This window comes from Anabrus simplex, chromosome 4 (genome assembly GCF_040414725.1).
Source record: "Anabrus simplex isolate iqAnaSimp1 chromosome 4, ASM4041472v1, whole genome shotgun sequence".
Taxonomy (NCBI): Eukaryota; Metazoa; Arthropoda; class Insecta; order Orthoptera; family Tettigoniidae; genus Anabrus; species Anabrus simplex.
The window spans coordinates 418,898,185-418,917,320 of record NC_090268.1 but is presented as its reverse complement, the minus strand read 5'-3'; the positions used below and the strand labels follow the sequence as shown (position 1 = coordinate 418,917,320).

General features: G+C 40.8%; 1 protein-coding gene across 2 annotated transcripts in view; it reads left to right on the top strand.

Moving 5' to 3' along the window:
- Positions 1-390: 390 nt before the first annotated feature.
- LOC136872057 (centromere protein L) overlaps positions 391-19,136 on the top strand; it is a 114,470-nt gene continuing 95,724 nt past the window's right edge. Inside the window, exons 1-2 of one of the 2 annotated variants that reach the window (XM_067145912.2) lie at positions 391-746; positions 846-1,089. The gene's annotated coding sequence lies outside the window, so the exon portion shown is untranslated. The remainder of the gene's footprint in view (positions 747-845; positions 1,090-19,136) is intronic. The other variant, XM_067145911.2, reaches the window with a different exon arrangement.

Sequence of the window (19,136 nt, the reverse complement as noted above, 5' to 3'; positions counted from 1 at the left end):
AGACCAACTACTATTACATTTACATTAGATATTGTAGTTGGGCTTGATACGACCTAGCGAATTAGAAGAAATGCCAACGTACGAAAACGATAACTAAAATATATCTTTCAAGTAAAAATGCATAGGAGTTGTTTGTGAAGTTCTTTGCTTCCGATATGGAATTATTCTGTCTGTTACAATTAAAATTTTAACTATGTACGGTAACAACTGTCATTATCCAGTTGATTACGAGGTACTATCGTGGTATTTATTTCCTTATTTTGGTAGTGAGCAACATGTCTGTATAGCTTCGATGACCCGGTTTCTCAACCCTATTTATTATTCATGTGTAAGGGAGCTATTTCTCTTAGCCTTCGTTTCTACCTTTTACTCCTTGAATTGATGAAACGGTTGACGCGTTTGCCTATTCAAAAAAAGAGAGGGTATTTGAGAACTATGTGGGTGTGTTGTTTTTTGAAAAGTTGTGTTTTACTTGCTTTTTCTTGATGTGATTCTGAATGTTCGCACTGTATCAGTTTTGAGTGAACGTTGGAGTATGTTTTGAGGAGTATATACGTGTTCTGTGCAGTGAAGCCGTACGAAAAATTAGAAAATTTCCTCTTTAATCTCGTCAAGACGAAGGGATTCGATGCTGTTTATTAGAGTCGGGATTGTATGTGCTGTACCCTACTATGAAAATTCTATCTTTAAGCGTCGCTCAGTACACTGTGGTATAATTGGTGTGGTTTGGATGAAGTAACTTACAGGTTGGTATACGTTTGGTATGTTATTCTTAATCAGCTAGGCCTACTTTAATCGCTGTCGGTTGGTTGGAACCTCAGCAGCTCTGCACTCATCTGTTACAGAACGCCGAGGCGTTAATGAAGAGGTGTAATAGGGAAATGATGAATGATGTTTCCCGTTGCTTTCTTGCCAGAAGTTGTTACATATCAGTCTGCCTAGCCTGTTGTATTGCACGCTCAACAAATCCTACGAGCAACATTTTGACACGATTCATAGCAAGGGGCTGGTTGAAAGAATGGTATTAATAACATCTCCCATACCTCGGTCACATTCATGTTGTGAAAGCCAATGAGAGGACTGAGACAGGTAATATGAAGTAACAAATTTATTCCAGCTTATACGGGTTCAAGAAAGATGGTAACCGTCGCAAATTTGGGTTTCAGGAATTCTTTTATCCTAAAGGGCAAATTCTACCATGTCCAAAGAACATGTTGGTTAGAAAAATTATGGGTTAAGCTACCATGCCCGGTGTGCGAAAGTGAGGTTAGACATCCAACATGGCCTGACTCGGGCGACGTCACGTAACACTCGGGAGGCTTGCCAACTTACACATTCTTAGTGACAAGACCATTTGGCTCGGTGGCTTTGCAGCGGGTGATGTTCTTTTCTTTTTCGTTTACGAGATTGCCGATAGGAGCGTCTACCAGTGATTTGCGAACTGTCACCGACTGTTCCGACACTAGTAAATTACATTTTTATCTTGCTGTGCGGGCAGTATGCGCCGCGACCATAGTTAAGAGCCTCTTGAGGGGAGTGTGGCGCCCGAAGGGGGCCACTATTCTTATGACAGAGCTTGGCCTGGATTTGCAAAGATAGGTTACAGCTCCATTTTTTTTTTTTTCTTTCTTGGCGTGCGAGGTACATGTTTTTATTTTGCACGGTTTGGTAATGGAAACAGCGAGTTAGGAATTCTGGGAATGACGTCATGTCGGCGAATGAAATCTTCCAATAGATTATAAAAGTGAATGTGCTGTTTCGGGCGGCCTGGGTGGGTTCCTGGCATTAGTAATGAACACATCTCTCTTCTACAAGCATTTTAACGTATAATTCATGTATGTCTCTTGGCAAAGTTGTGTGTTACAGACTGGAGTTAATACAGTCTGGTATGTTTGAAATTCATGGTTCTCTTACTTTTAGCGAATATGGTAGCCCTGTACTTACACACGATGCGAGCTCTGTCGGAGTTATTAGAAAGTTTGTCCAGCGAATAGGAACTCATCGCGAACATTGGCCGGCCAATAGGAACACAGCACATGGCCGCATTCAGCTCATTTACACAGTCTCAGATTTAATTCTTCTATGTAAGTAAGAATACTTTTTGGGGTAGGATGGTGGTGAAGGAAGGATCTCTTCTTTCTGCTACTTAAGGTATTGTTGCACATCATTCTTAGATGATTTTTATCATCCCTAAGTCTGCACACCGGGTACGGAAGCGGCACCAAATTATGGTGTTTTTTTTTTTTTTTTTTGCAACTAGTAAATTATTAAATGAAAATATTTGCCAAGCATTACGACTACAGTAATTTCTCATGGTAGCAATGTTTGATTAAACTACCAGAACATGACATTTAAATTTGCATAAAAACAAAGAACACAATGTATTACAGCAAATAATGATTGTCACATCATAAAGTGCATACTGATTATATAAAATCACCATAGAGATCACAGTGAACTATTAAAATAGTGGAAATTAAAAACAAAGCAACAAAACATGAGAGATCACTTCGCAGAGACTACATAACATTGCAAGTTGACACAGTAGCAAGAGTGGTTGAAACTGGCAGAAGCCTAGTGTACTCACTCCCCTCGCTGTACGTGGAGGCTCAGCAGCAGGTGATGCCATTTTATTTTTAGTTCATGGGATTGCCGATAGGAGCGTCTTAAATGTTAAAAACATATCAGATGTAAGGCTTTTCAGGTGTTTGCTCTATTAACCAGCGTTTCGTCTTAGGTCTGACACTAAACTCATCAGAGTGGGATGTGTCAGACCCTACCCACTGATGCTGGGGTGTATGTAGGTAAACTTATCAGAAGCCCTTATAAGAGGCCTAGTCTGATAACTGCATATAGGAGATAAATCTCCACAATGGAATTATTGCCCGCCTAGCAATTCCGAATGGAAAATTCTAAATTCCCATGAAGGGAATTAGGTATTTTTCACCAATAGAGCATGTCAAAAATGTTAAAAACATATCAGATGTAAGGCTTTTCAGGCATTTGCTCTGTTAACCAGCGTTTCATCTTAGGTCTGACACTAGACTCATCAGAGTGGGATGTGTCAGACCCTACCCCCTGACGCTGGGGTGTATGCAGGTGAACTTATCAGAAGCCCTTATAAGAGGCACAGTCTGATAACTGCATACGAGAGATCGATCTCCAGAATGGAATTATTGCCCGCCTGGCAATTCCGAATATAAAATTTGAAATTCCCGTGGAGGGAATTTACGATCTTCCAGCGAACTGTTACCAACTGTTAAGAAAATGTCCAACGAAATATATAGGTTACAACCACTAAATTAACTTTTTCCTTGCCGTGCGGGCGGTATGTGCCGCGGCAATAGTTAAGAGCCTGATCAAAAATTAGATGTTGGCTTTTCAGGCGTTTGCTCTATTAACCAGCGTTTCGTCTTAGGTCTGACACTAGACTCGTCAGAGTGGGATGTGTCAGACCCTACCCACTGACGCTGACGCTGGGTGTATGCAGGTGAACTTATCAGAAGCCTATTTAAGAGGCACAGTCTGATAACTGCATACGGGAGATAAAACTCCACAATGGAATTAATGCCTGCCTAGCAATTCTAAATGGAAATTCTAAGTTCCCATGGAGGGAATTAGATATTTTTCCACCAATAGAGCATATCAAAAATCTGATCAAAAATTAGATGTTGGCTTTTCCACAATGGAGTTTTATCTCCCGTATGCAGTTACTAGACTGTGCCTCTTAAATAGGCTTCTGATAAGTTCACCTGCATACACCCAGCGTCAGTGGGTAGGGTCTGACACATCCCACTCTGATGAGTCTAGTGTCAGACCTAAGACGAAACGCTGGTTAATAGAGAGAACGCCGGAAAAGCCACCTTCTAATTTTTGATCAGATTTTTGACATGCTCTATTGGTGGAAAAATATCTAATTCCCTCCATGGGAACTTAGAATTTCCAGTTAAGAGCCTGTCGAAGGGAGTGTGGTCCCACTGTTCTCACGACAGAGCTTGGCCTGGATTTGCAAAGCTAGGTTACAGCTACTAAATTAAATTTTTTTTCTTGCCGTGCGAGGTTACAGCTACTGCTAACAGAGCCTTTTGCTGTGTTTTTATTTTGCACTGGTTGGGAATGGAAGCAACGAGTTAGAAATTCTGGGAATTTTGTCATGTCAGCCAGTGGCTGTGCTCGTAGCTGGCCGGCTAATGGTCAGTGGCATATGTAATCTTTCATTAGGTTATAAAAGTAATTTATATTTTCCTTTTTGGCGGGTTGCACGGGTCCCTGGCATTTGTAATGATCACATCTCTCTTCTACAAGGATTTGAAGGTAAAATTCATGTATATTTCTTCATGAAGTTGTGTGTTATAAACTGGAGTGTCTACGCTAGGTTTGTACTGTTGAAACCTAGTGTAGACACTCCAGCATTTAACACATAGGCCTAACTTTGCAAGTAAATATAAGGCCACTATTAGCCGTGGGCGACTAGTGGCTTTAAGTACCGGGCGATCAGTGGAGCAACTTGTGAATACTTGCTCGGTTCATACTGGGGAATAGCCAGTTGAGAGAATGGCGTCCTACGAAGAACTTCTTCTTCTTGAGCATCTATTAAAAAGGAAAAACTGAAGGGTCAGGAAAGTGCGGAAACATCCTATATTTGTTTCTCGGCTGACTAGAGGATTATATTATATATTGTTTGACGATCTAAATGAGGATGACAGTCAATTTTTCAATTACCTGCGCATGTCAAAGTCGTCATTTTGCGAACTGCTTGGCCACATAAAAGAAGAAATAATGGGAAACGACATACGACTAAACAAGTGTTTCCCAGTTGAGCTGTAATTCACTAATAAAGCCATATAATGGATCAATGGTACTTGTAAATGTAAACGATTATAGAATTTATATGGGCATTACATACTGTATTTCCATATAAGAGTAGTAAACGTTTTATAATACTCACACACTGGGCGAGGAGTTGGCTGTGCGGTTAGGAGCGCGCAGCTGTGAGCTTGCATCCGGGAGATAGTGGGTTCGAATCCCACAGTCAGCAGCCCTGAAGATGGTTTTCTGTGGTTTCCCATTTTCACACCAGGCAAATTCTGGGACTGTACCTTAATAAAGGCCACGGCCACTTCCTTCCAACTCTTGACCCTTTCCTATCCCCTCGTCCCCATAAGACCTATCTTGTCGGTGCGACGTGAAGCCACTAGCAAAAAAAAAATATAATACTCACCTAAAGTTCTTTAAAATGCTGTTCCAAGAATTCAGTGTTTTTATTTTGTCAGTGTAGGCCTAAGCTTCAGTTCTGGAATCCCAAGTGACCGGTTTTCATTCTAAGTCAAAAATGGTCTTAATTATTTATTTGACTTTCAAATTATTTTGCCATCTCCTTCATTTGCTGTTGTAGTTTATTTGATGTCTCCATGTTCAATAAATAAACTATCACAATAAGTAAAATATTCACTCTGCCACAGCACGAGACCAAACAAGATAATGAAGAAAGATAATGGTTAGGTGGATCGCTGATTTAATTGCGTTCCATCGTCCGCATTACGTCAAGCTGGTGTGAGAACACAAACTTGAGTGACGTTTCCGTATGAGCGGGAAGGTATATCCGGCGACTAGTTGCCCCACTAGTCGCCCACGGCTAATAGGCTACATTTACTGCAATGCCCCATCACGCAGTTGAGCAACTAAAAGTCGCCAGAGCAGTTGCCGGCTCAGATGACGGCCGGCTAATAGGCTCCATTTGATCCAATGGTCCTTGACTCGCCAGAGCAGCTAGTTGCACCACTATTCGCACACGGCTAATAGCGGCCTAAGTTAAATTATAAGTGATTGTTCCTTCAGCGACGGGTACTACAGTTAGGCCCTAGTCCTTCCTAACTTGAACCAGCAGTAGGTTAAAGACAAAGAATATCCTAATACCACCTTGGGCATTTAACTGGAAAATAAACAGCATCCTCCTGACTTGAATTTTACCAATAACACAGTTGAAGACAACCTCCTGTTCATAGGGAAACGTAAAGCACTTTTTGAAGAGAGATGTTCATTATGAATGCCAAGGACCCAACCTACCTGCCCCTAATGGCACCTTTAATTTTTTTTTTACCTAATGAAACATTTCATGCGCCACTGTCCTTTAGCCGACCAGCTATGAGCATTACCATTTGCCGACATGACGCTATTTCCAGAATACATAACCCGCAGCTTCCGTTACCAACCTGCTGAGAATGAAAACACAAGAAAAGGTTCTGGTAGTGGCAGTAACATATCTTTGCAAATCCAGGCCAATCTCTGTCATGAGAACAGTGCTTGCTTAACATGAAAAAAAAAGTAATTTAGGGCTACCGGGTTAGTTGGCCGTGTAGTTAGGAGTGAGCAGCTCTGAGCATGCATCCGGGAGATAGTGGGTTTGAATCCCATTGTCGGCAGTAGCTGTAACCTGTCTTTGCAAACACCCTTTGCTTGAAACACCCACACCTCCTTTACTTTTCTTCTATGACCACGGCAAGAAGAAAATATGATAATGCAAAACTGCACAGAGAGCAAGGAAGGGAGCATGTCATGATAAACGAGCTGCTGATAGAGAGAGGCATGTCCACTAATGTAACTCCAAAGGTGTGGGGTAATATGAAGGGTAGACTAAAGTGTAATCGTGCACAACTGATTTTCCCCTCAACGACTGGTACTACATCTAGTCCTTCGTAACGTGAGCCAGCAGTAGGTTAAAGACAAAGGATATCCTAACACCACCTTTTTTTCTTTCTTAAATGATATTTGTTCGTGGCGTCGACCTCTGCAGATCCTTTGCTACTACTTTCACCGTATGAGAGAAACATGAGTGTAAGTGTAATTGCAGAAGTGTAAAGTGTTGAATGTGAGGAAAGGAATGTTAACCAGGACACAAACACCCAGGCTACGGATATTAATCATTTACAATTAAAAAACCCTGACCCAACTGGGAATCGAACCCGGGGACGTCGGGTGACAGGCGGACGCGTTGCCCCCTACATCACGGGGCCAGACTAACACCACCTTGGGAATCTAGAAACTAAACAGCACCCTATTGACTTGAATTTTACTAGTAACCCAGTTGAAGACCACCTCCTGTTCAGGGAGAAGCTTAAGAAGTATGTCTTCCATCTGCTGTTCTATTTGACCTGTATTATGTGACATTAATTCTCTTAGAACCTCACTTTGGGCTTCTCACTCTCTTGAGGTCTTGGTAACGCAAAGTCACTTGGGATTTTCTCACGTAGTGCCATAACTCTGCTCAATGGTAAGACATGCTTCATTGTAGATCATGTTGTTTGCTTCCACTTTCGACACTTCATTCCCGAATCTGTTGAGGGTTTCTTTCGTCATGTAGTTTTTGAATTTGTCTGAGAGATTTTGAGGATTATTTATTTATTTATTTATTTATTTATTTATTTATTTATTTATTTATTTATTTATTTATTTATTTATTTACTTACTAGCTGATGTACCCGTGCTTTGCTACGGAATTCTAGCATACACGTTGTAAGCAAGATTGTATTAAATTGCATAGTTCTTAACGTTACCCTAGAAACGCACAGGGAAGTCACCAAACATCTTTTCTCATATGAAGACTGAGTTAGGGAATTTTCATGGTAGACCTGCTTGCATACCATCAGTCACAATCAGGTTGGGAAGTTTTCATTATAAAATTGTTTATAGCTTAGACTGTAGTTTCTTGTTCCCCGACTCTATATATGCCTACTGATTTTCATTAAATTCTGTTAACCCATTTTCTTGTGCTCGGCGTCGATATGGACTTGGCAACAAAAATACAAATTCATGAATATCTGTGTTATCATAGCCGGTAGGGTAAAAACGTATAAGACATAATGGAAATTTAATTCCATATAACTTTGGTTATGTGGTATTTATCGATACGATCAATAATAATACAAATATTTGAGAATTAAATTTACGCCTTCCCCTAAACTACCATTTCGTTCAGTGTGAATAAAATGATGTATAGCCTGGATTGTAGTGGCTCATTCTCCGACTTTGTATACCAGTTTTCAATGAGATAGGACCACTAATGACATAAATATTTAAGAATTAAATTTTTAGGCCTCCCCTAAACTACCATTTCACTCAGCGTGAATAAAGTTATGTATAGCCTAGATTGTAGCGACATATTTCCTGACTTTAATACCAATTTTTATTAAGATAGGACCACTAACAACATAAATATTTGAAAATTAAATTTTAGGCCTTCCTCTAAACTACCATTTCCATCAGCGCGAATAAAAGCTGCCTCTGTGGATCAGCGGTAGAGTGTCGGCCTCCGGATCCCAAGATAGCGGGTTCAAACCCGGCAGAGGTAGTCGGATTTTTGAAGGGCGGAAAAAAAGTCCATTCGACACTCCATGTCGTACGATGTCGGCATGTAAAAGATCTCTGGTGACACATTTGGTGTTTACCCGACAAAATTAATTAAATCTCAGCCACAGACGCCCAAGAGAGTTTCGGTTTACTCGGTCTGCCATCTAGTGGGGGCCTAGATTAAAACGGAACGTCGAAATTGACGAGCAGACAGCCAGATGGCGTCAAATTGAAATGTCTGCACACGGTAGCTGAGGCCATACGATTATTATTATTATTATTTAGCGCGAATAAAGTTATGTATAGTTTAGATTGTAGCAACTTTGCATACCGGTTTTCATTAAATTCTCTTTAGCCGTTTTCTAGTGATGCGTGTACATACATACAGACAGACAGAAATTACAGAAAAGTAAAAAGTACATTTCCTTGTTATTGTGGACATAACTGATACAGAAATACCATTCTTTTCAAATTCTGAGCAATGTACAGACAAAACTCTTATTTTATATATATAGATTTAGGATCGGTAACACCAAAACACCAAATTACAAAGGTGCGTAATATGTAGACCCACAATAGTGAAAATGAAAATATTTACAGAAATACCATTCTTTTCAAATTCTGAGCAATGTACAGACAAAACTCTTATATATATAGATTTAGGATCGGTAACACCATAACACCGAATTACAAAGGTGCGCAACATGTAGGCCCACAATAGTATTGACCTAAAATGAAAAAATTATATACAAACATTTACAAAGGACGCAAATAGACACAATAAAAAATGCATGGTACAATCCTATATTTTTACATACTTACATGTTGTTGTTTGAGCCATCAGTCCGTAGACTGGTTTGATGCAGCTCTCCATGCCACCCTATCCTGTGCTAACCTTTTCATTTCTACGTGACTATTGCATCCTACATCTGCTCTAATCTGCTTGTCATATTCATACCTTGATCTACCCCTACCATTCTTACCACCTACACTTCCTTCAAAAACCAACTGAACAAGTCCTGGGTGTCTTAAGATGTGTCCTATCAATCTATCTCTTCTTCTCGTCAAATTTAGCCAAATCAATCTCCTCTCACCAATTCGATTCAGTATCTCTTCATTCGTGATTCGATCTATCCATCTCACCTTCACCATTCTTCTGTAACACCACATTTCAAAAGCTTCTATTCTCTTTCTTTCTGAGCTAGTTATCATCCATGTTTCACTTCCATACAATGCCACGCTCCACACAAAAGTCTTCAAAAACATCTTTCTAATTCCGATATCAATGTTTGAAGTGAGCAAATTTCTTTTCTTAAGAAAGCTCTTCCTTGCTTGTGCTAGTCTGCATTTTATGTCCTCCTAACTTCTGCCATCGTTAGTTATTTTACTACCCAAGTAACAATATTCATCTACTTCCTTTAAGACTTCCTTTCCTAATCTAATATTTCCTACATCACCTGCCTTCGTTCGACTGGACTCCATTACTTTTGTTTTGGACTTATTTATTTTCATCTTGTACTCCTTACCCAAGACTTCATCCATACCATTCAGCAACTTCTCGAGATCTTCTGCAGTCTCAGATAAAATAACAATATCATCGGCAAATCTCAAGGTTTTGATTTCCTCTCCTTGGACTGTGATTCCCTTTCCAAATTTCTCTTTGATTTCCTTTACTGCCTGTTCTATGTAAACATTGAAAAGGAGAGGGGACAAACTGCAGCCTTGCCTCACTCCTTTCTGGATTGATGCTTCTTTTTCAAAGCCCTCGATTCTTATCACTGCAGACTGATTTTTAAACAGATTGTAGATAATTCTTCGTTCTCGGTATCTGATCCCTATCATCTTCAGAATCATAAATAGCTTGGTCCAATCAACATTACTGAATGCCTTTTCTAGATCTACGAATGCCATGTACGTGGGCTTGTCCTTCTTGATTCGATCCTCTAAGATAAGGCATAAAGTCAGGATTGTTTCACGTGTTCCTACATTTCTTCTGAAGCCAAATTGATCTTCTCCCAACTCAGCTTCAACTTGTTTTTCCATTCTTCTGTAAATAATACGTGTTAAAATTTTGCAGGCATAAGATACTAAACTAATGGTGCGGTAGTTTTCACACCTGTCAGCACCGGCTTTCTTGGGAATAGGTATAACAACATTCTGCCGAAAATCGGATGGGACTTCTCCTGTCTCATACATCTTGCACACTAAATGAAATAACCTTGCCATGCTGATTTCTCCTAAGGCAGTCAGTAATTCAGAGGGAATATCATCAATTCCAGGTGCCTTGTTCCTATTTAGGTCACTCACAGCTCTGTCAAACTCTGACCTCAAAACTGGGTCTCCCATTTCATCAGCATCAACAGCCTCTTCATGTTCCAGAACCAAATTATCTACATCTTTACTTTGATACAACTGTTGGATATGCTCCTGCCATCTTTCTGCTTTGTCTTCTTTCCCTAGAAGTGGCTTTCCATCTGAGCTCTTAATATTCATGCACCTAGATTTCCTTTCTCCAAAGGTTTCCTTGATTTTCCTGTATGCAGCATCTACCTTTCCCAGGACTATACAGCCTTCAACATCCTTGCACTTCTCCTTTAGCCATTCTTCCTTAGCTACCTTGCACTTTCTATCCACTTGATTCTTTAATCGCCTGTATTCTTTTCTGCCCTCTTCATTTCTAGCATTCTTGTATTTTCGTCGTTCATCAATCAGGTCTAGTATCTCGTGAGTTATCCACTGATTCTTAGTTGATCTTTTCTTCCTTCCTAACATTTCTTCAGCAGCCCTACTGACTTCATTTTTCATGACTCTCCACTCTTCCTGTATAGTGTTTCCTTCAGCCTTTTCATTTAGTCCTTGTGCAACATGTTCCTTGAAACAATCCCTCACACTCTTTTCTTTCAACTTGTCTAGATCCCACCTTTTTGCATTCTTTCCTTTCTTCAATTTCTTCCACTTCAGATGGCATTTCATGACCAACAAGTTGTGGTCAGAGTCCACGTCTGCTCCTGGGAAAGTTTTGCAATCCAACACCTGGTTTCTGAATCTCTGCCTAATCATAATGAAGTCTATTTGATACCTTCCAGTGTCTCCAGGTCTCGTCAACGTATACAGCCGTCATTTGTGGTGTTTGAACCAAGTATTGGCAAGGACTAAATTATGATCAGTGCAGAATTCAACCAGCCTACTTCCTCTTTCGTTCCTTTGTCCCAATCCAAGTTCTCCTACTGTACTACCTTCTCTTCCTTGGCCTACCACTGCATTCCAGTCTCCCATCACAATTAGATTCTCATCACCTTTTACATATTGTATTAAATCTTCTATCTCCTCATATATTCTTTCAATTTCTTCATCATCCGCTGAACTAGTAGGCATATAGACCTGCACTATTGTGGTGGGCATTGGTTTGGTGTCTATCTTGACGACAATAATTCTTTCACTATGCTGGTCGTAGTAGCTTACCCGCTGCCCTATTTTCTTATTCATTATTAAACCAACTCCTGCATTTCCCCTGTTTGATTTTGTGTTGATAATTCGGTAGTCGCCTGACCAAAAATCCTGTTCTTCCTGCCAACGTACTTCACTTATACCAACTACATCTAACTTTAGCCTATCCATCTTCCTTTTCAGATTCTCTAACCTACCACAACGATTCAAACTTCTAACATTCCACGCTCCGACTCGCAGAATGTCAGTATCCATCTTCCTGATAATCGCCCCCTCTCGTGTAGTCCCCACCCGGAGATCCGAATGGGGGACTAGTTTACCTCCGGAATATTTTACCCGGGAGGAAGCCATCATCAGTACATCATTCATACAGAGAGAGCTGCATGTCCTCGGGAGGTAGTTACGGCTGTAGTTTCCCGTTGCTTTCAGCCGTGTAGCAGTATCAACACAGCTAAACCATGTTGAGTATTATTACAAGGCCGTATCAGTCAATCACCTAGACTGCCGCCCTTGCAACTACCGAAAGGCTGCTACCCCCCTTTCGATGAACCATTCGTTAGTCTGGTCTCTCAACAGATACCCATCCGATATGGTTGCACCTGCGGCTCGGCTATCTGCATCATTGGGACACGCAAGCCTCCCCACCGCGGCAAGGTCACATGGTTCGCAGAGGAGGACATACTTACATAAATGACATAAACAAAGGAAGATTCACTTAAGTACAAGAGAATAGACAGGAAAGCGAAGGAAAATTAAATTGCGTGAGAAATATCATGACAGAAGGAAAGTTACGGTTATGAAGACATCTAGGTTCCTCTTGATAGATAAGGTATTAAACATGGCTGGATTGCTTATAGAGATAGAGGTGGACCTTTGGGTAAGAGAAAGCTGGGAGTAAGGAATATGGAAGAGGGTCTTCTTTCCGATACTTCGGGAAGGGACATTTAGGGGCAATAAGAAAACTAAATCTGGTGACCTAACTAAACCATTCGATCAATCAATCAGTCACTACATGGAGGGTCAATAAGAAAACTAAATCTGGTGACCTAAGTAAACCATTCGATCAGTCAATCAGTCACTACTGATCTGCATTTAGGGCAGTCGCCCAGGTGGCAGATTCCCTTTCTGATGTTTTCCTAGCCTTTTCTTAAATGACTGCAAAGAAATTGGAAATTTATTGAACATCTCCCTTGCTAAGTTATTCCAATCCCTAACTCCCCTTCCCATAAACAAATATTTGCCCCAATTTGTCCTCTTCAATCCCAACTTTATCTTCATATTGTGATCTTTCCTACTTTTAAAGACACCACTCAAACTTGTTCGTCTACTGATGTCCTCCCACACCATCTCTCCACTGACAGCTCGGAACATACCACTTAGCTGAGCAGCTCGTCTCCTTTCTGTGTACTCCTCCCAGCCCAAACTTTGCACCATTTTTGTAATGCTACTCTTTTGTCGGAAATCGCCCAGAACAAATTGAGCTGCTTTTCTTTGGATTTTTTCCAGTTCCTGAATCAAGTAATCTTGGTGAGGGTCCCAGACACTAGAACCATACTCTAGTTGGGGGTCTCACCAGAGACAAATATGCTCTCTCCTTTACATCCTTACTACAACCCCTAAATACCCTCATAACCATGTGCAGAGATCTGTACCCTTTATTTTCAATCATATTTATGTGATTACCCCAATGAAATCCTTATATTAATACCTAGGTATTTACAATGATCCCGAAAAGGAACTTTCACCCCATCAATGCAGTAATTAAAACTGAGAGGACTTTTCCTATTTGTGAAACTCACAACCTGACTTTTATCCCCGTTTATCATCATACCATAGCCTGCTGTCCATCTCACAACATTATTGAGGTCATTTTGCAGTTGCTCACAGTCTTGTAACTTATTTATTACTCTGTACAGAATATCATCATCTGCAAAAAGCCTTATCTCTGATTCCACTTCTTTACACATGTCATTGATATATATATAAGAAAACATAAAAGTCCAACAATACTGCCTTGAGGAATTCCCCTCTTAATTATAACAGGGACAGATAAAGCTTCACATACTCTAATTCTCTGAGTTCTATTTTCTAGAAACAGAGCCACCCATTCAGACACTTTTGTCAAGTCCAATTGCACTAATTTTTGCTAGTAGTCACCCATGATCTACCCTATCAAATGCCTTAGACAGGTCAATCGCAGTACAGTCCAATTGACCTCCTGAAGCCAAGATATCTGCTGTAATCCTACAAGTTGGGCTTCAGTGGAACCTTTCCTAAACCCAAACTGCCTTCTATCAAACCAGTTATTAATTTTGCAAACATGTCTTATATAATCAGAAAGAAACTGCCTTCTATCAAACCGGTTATTAATTTCGCAAACATGTCTTAAATAATTGGAAAGAATGTTTTCCCAAAGCTTACAAGCAATGCATGTCCAACTGACTGGCCTGAAATTTTCAGCTTTACGTCTATCACCCTTTCCTTTATTACAGGGGCTACTATAGCAACTCTCCATTCATTTGCTAAAGTTCCTTCATGCAAACAATAATCAAACAAGTACTTCAGATATGGTACTATATCCCAACCCATTGTCTTTAGTATATCCCCCGAAAACTTATCAATTCCAGCTGCTTTTCTAGTTTTCAAATTTTGTATCTTATTGTAAACGTCATTGTTGTCATAGGTAAATTTTAGTACTGCTTTAGTATTAGTCACCTCCTCTATCTGGACATTATCCTTGTAACCAACAATCTTTACCTACTGCTGACTGAATACTTCTGCCTTTTGAAGATCCTCGCATACACACTCCCCTTGTTCATTAATGATTCCTGGAATATCCTCCTTGGAACCTGTTTCTGCTTTAAAGTACTTATACATACTCTTCCATTTTTCACTGAAATTTGTATGGCCACCAATTATGCTTGCCATCATGTTATCCTTAGCTGACTTCTTCAATTTCCCAGTAAGTTCCTTCAATTTCTCCTTATTTCCACAGCCATTTCTAACTCTATTTCTTTCCAACCTGCACCTCCTTCTTAGTCTCTTTATTTCTCTGTTATAATATAGTGGATCTTAACTGTTCCTTACCACCTTTAAAGATACAAACCTATTTTCACATTCCTCAACAATTGCTTGAAACCCATCCCAGAGTCTGTTTATATTTTTATTTACAGTTTTCCACCGATCATAGTTATTAAAAACTCCCTCGTGCCTGTTTTATCAGCCATATGGTACTGCCATATAGTCCTAATTTTAACATCTTCCTTTCTTTCACATTTATTTTTAATTTCCACAAAAACAGCTTTGTGATCACTAGTACCATCTATTACTTTGGTTTCTCTATAGAGCTCATCTGGTTTTACCACCACCACATCCAGAATATTCTTCCCTCTAGTTGGTTCCATCACTTTCTGAATCAGGTGCCCTTCCCATATTTACTTATTTGCCATTTTTTAGTCATGCTTTCTGTCGTTCGCATTACCTTCCCAATTGACATTTGGTAAATTGAGATCACCCGCTACAATCCCTTTCCTTTCCTTATCGTTTCCCACAGAGCTGATTATCTTATCAAATAATTCTGAATCAGCATCTGCACTACCGTTTCCTGGTCTGTACACTCCAAAAACATCAAGTTGCCTATTATCTTTAGAGATGAGCCTTACCCCTAGAATTTCATGTTTGTCATCTTTAACTTTTTCTTAGCTTACAAGTTCTTCTTTCACCAAACGAGTACTCCCCCTCCTACCATTCCTATCCTATCTCTACAATACACCCTCCAGTTCCGTGAGAAAATTTCTGTATCCATTATATCGTTTCTCAGCCATGATTCAACTCCTATTACAATATCTGGTGAGTATATATATCTGTCAAATTACTTAGTTCAATTCCTTTCTTTACAATACTCCTACAGTTGAGCACTAACATTTTTATGTCATCCCTACTTGATTTCCAGTTCCGTGTTCCCTTAACACCGCTCCCTAGGCCACCCTGTTTCCCTGAATGCACCTCCCTATAACCCTTCTAAACAAATTTCCTAACTTATATGTACCACTGCGGTTTAAGTGAAGGCCATCTGAGTGCGGATCCCTATCTCTTACCCACCCATTAGGATCTAGAAATCTCACTCCCAGTTTCCCACATACCCACTCCATAGTCTCATTTAAATCTTCAGTCACCTTCCAGTCAGTATCCCTCCTACACAGTATTCCACTGATAGTAATATCTGCTTCCTTAAACTCCACCCGTGCTGCATTTACCAGGTCCCACACATCTCCAACTACTGTATCTTGGTACTTATAGCTGCTTGTCTTACATTGTTAGTACCAACGCGAAACACTACCACCTTCTCCTTTCCCTCCTCCTTCTCTTCTACTTTCCTCAACATCTGCCTTAACCTAATTCCTGGATAACACTCTACCCTGGTACCCTTTCCTCCACACACTTTCCCGGCATCTCTAACGATGGAATCCCCCATGACCAGAGCCTCAACCCTACCCACCTCATTTGATCCCCTCCCCTCCTGCTCAGTCCTATCTTTCCTGACAGCTGCAGAAGCTACTTTCTCCTCCCTTTTCTCCATCCCATGACCCTGTTCCACCTGTCTTTTCCTATCCACTTCTCCACATTTCCCGTTCCTACTTCTTCCCTGTCTCCTACTTCCACACTTCTCGGCAATAGCTCCCCATTCCTCATCTTCCCTTGGTTGTTCTACCTGCAGTGACTCGTACCGATTTCACACAGACACCTGTCCTAAATTCTGATCCTGTATGGTGCCCTTAGCCTGCAATCACCTTCCCCTTAAAACATTAGTCCACCTGTTTTCTACAATTCCCCATTTCCTTCCCATCCCTCTATTACATCTGCTGTATCTTGTACATTGTTTGAGGAAGACCTCCTTCCTGTCCTCTGAGAGAATCCTAATTATCTCCCTCAAGCTCTCCAACTCCTCCCTCATACTCCTTAATGCCTGGTCATACCCACAGTTCCTACACTCGCACTCCTTAGCCATTCTTTACTAAATTATGAAAAGAAAAGGAAAAATAAGGTAACTTATTCTGTGCAGAATAAAAATGAACAGAAAGAAATATTGGGTGGTGTGAATAAAAATGAGCACGCACTCTTTACTCGCGAATTTAGTGCAGCAGACCTGTGACTCCGAGCACACACTCCAGTCACTCGAGTAGCTGAGTGGGCGCTCCAGATTTCTGGTGAATAAAGATAAAGCAGGCACTCTTTCGAGTAAGAGCTAACTCAGTACGTGACTCCAAATGATAGTGTCAAGTTCAATAGCATGGCAGAGGTAATAGTGGTGGTTAATCGGAAAAGAAAATTGTATAAACTTTGCAAAGAATCATCTCAACTTGATTACAGAGTGTTGTAGAGGTCCAGTAAGGAGCATGCTGAAGAGTCTCTGTGGCTCAGATGGCAGCACGCCGGCCTTTCATCTTGGGTTCCGTGGTTCAAATCTTGGCCACTCCATGTGGGATTTGTTCTGGACAAAGCGGAGGCGGGACAGGATTTTCTCCGGGTACTCCAGTTTTTCCTGTCATCTTTCATTTCATCAACACTCTCCAATATCATTACACATTTCATCTGTCAGTCATTAATCATTGCCCCAGAGGAGTGCGACAGGCTTTGGCAGCCGGCACGATTCCTATCCTTGCTGTTTCATTCATTCCATTCCTGACCTGGTCAGATGACTGCAAACACGCTTTGGATTTTCAAGGAGCATGCTGAATGGTTAGCAGAGCATTTCCTTGGGCACTCCCTAGAAGCAAGAGGTGGTGCACTAACAAATGAAGAAAAAATGTAAATCTTCTTGCGTTATGTTGGTGACCCTGGGTTTCAGAGTGGAGTTGGTGAAGACATCTCGGAGAACTGTCTCAAAAACAATTTCGCAGGTTTTGACATGAACAGAAATGAAAGCAGATTATTAGATAAAATTCCAACAAATCTTGGTTAGATGCAGGAAGCACGGGCTAAGTGGCATGAATGTTTGAGCTTCCCTAATGCTGTCGGAACTGTAGACTGTACTCATGTACAAATTCAGAAGCCACATGTTCATGGGAATGACTACATTTACAGAAAAGGCGTCCCTATCATTAATGTACAGGCCACTTGCAATGGAAAGGAAGAATTCAACCAGTGTAGATGTATCACGATTGACTCTGTCTATGACTCCCGAATTTGGAGGAACGCCGATGTTTGCAGAGTTATGATGCCTCTGCAGGAAGTCGAAGGGATGACAACTTCTGCAGATCTTACAACTTGCTTATGTCACGCCTACGCAGATAGGTCTTATGGCGACGATGGGATAGGAGTGGCGTAGGAGTGGGAAGGGAGCGGCCATAGCCTTAATTAAGGTACAACCCCAGCATTTGCCTAGTGTGAAAATGGGAAACCATGGAAAACCATCTTCAAGGCTGCTGACAGTGGAGATCGAACCCACTATCTCCCAGATGCAAGCTCACAGTAGTGCGCCCTTAACCGCACCGCCAACTTATCCGGTCCTGCAGATCTGGCTCCTTAAAATTGTCATTCAATTGTCAATGTATTACTTTCATCATAATTAATTTTTGTTATTTACGTTATAGGCCTGCCATTTTCCTCAATTTATTAATGTTGTAATATTCAGGCTATGATTTCCTACCTTTCAGACAGCCAGTGGTAGGGTTATTCTCCCCCTGGATCAGATTCATCTGCCGCTTCTCCCATTATTTTAACGATATGCATTTGTTTCCCGTACGCTTTAATTCTACTTTATATTTCAGTCTTGTTTTCATGTTTTGTAAATTTTTACCAACAGTTGTTAGACGGAAATTCTTTTTCTCCTACCGCTTTTCTCACCTCTGTGGGGTCCTGGGTGCGAATTGTGCCGCACATGTGGATTCGGCCCTGTTTTATGGCCGGATGCTCTTCCTGAATCCAACCCTAGATGGAGGGATGTAATTACTATTGCGTGTTTCTGTGATGGTTGGTAGCTTAGTATGCTGTGCAAATATGAAGAGGAAAATGTTGGGACAAACTCAAACACCCAGTCTCAGGGCCAGAAGAATTAATCAGAGGCGATTAAAATTCCCGACCCAGCCGGGACCCTCTGAACCAAAGGCCTCAATGCTGACCATTCAGCCAGTCAGGTAGTTGTTGAACGGAAATGTTTAAATTAAATTTAGCGAGTAGTTCACACTGAACTGCATTTATTTGCACTTTTTTTTTTTGTGTGATTCTTATCCGGTAACTGTGACTTAGAAAACATAATTGTGCGTTCCTTTAAAATGGAGATAAAAGCGGACTGGAATTCCACACTGTCGTCTGCCATGTTAAGCATTGAACTACCCAGAAGT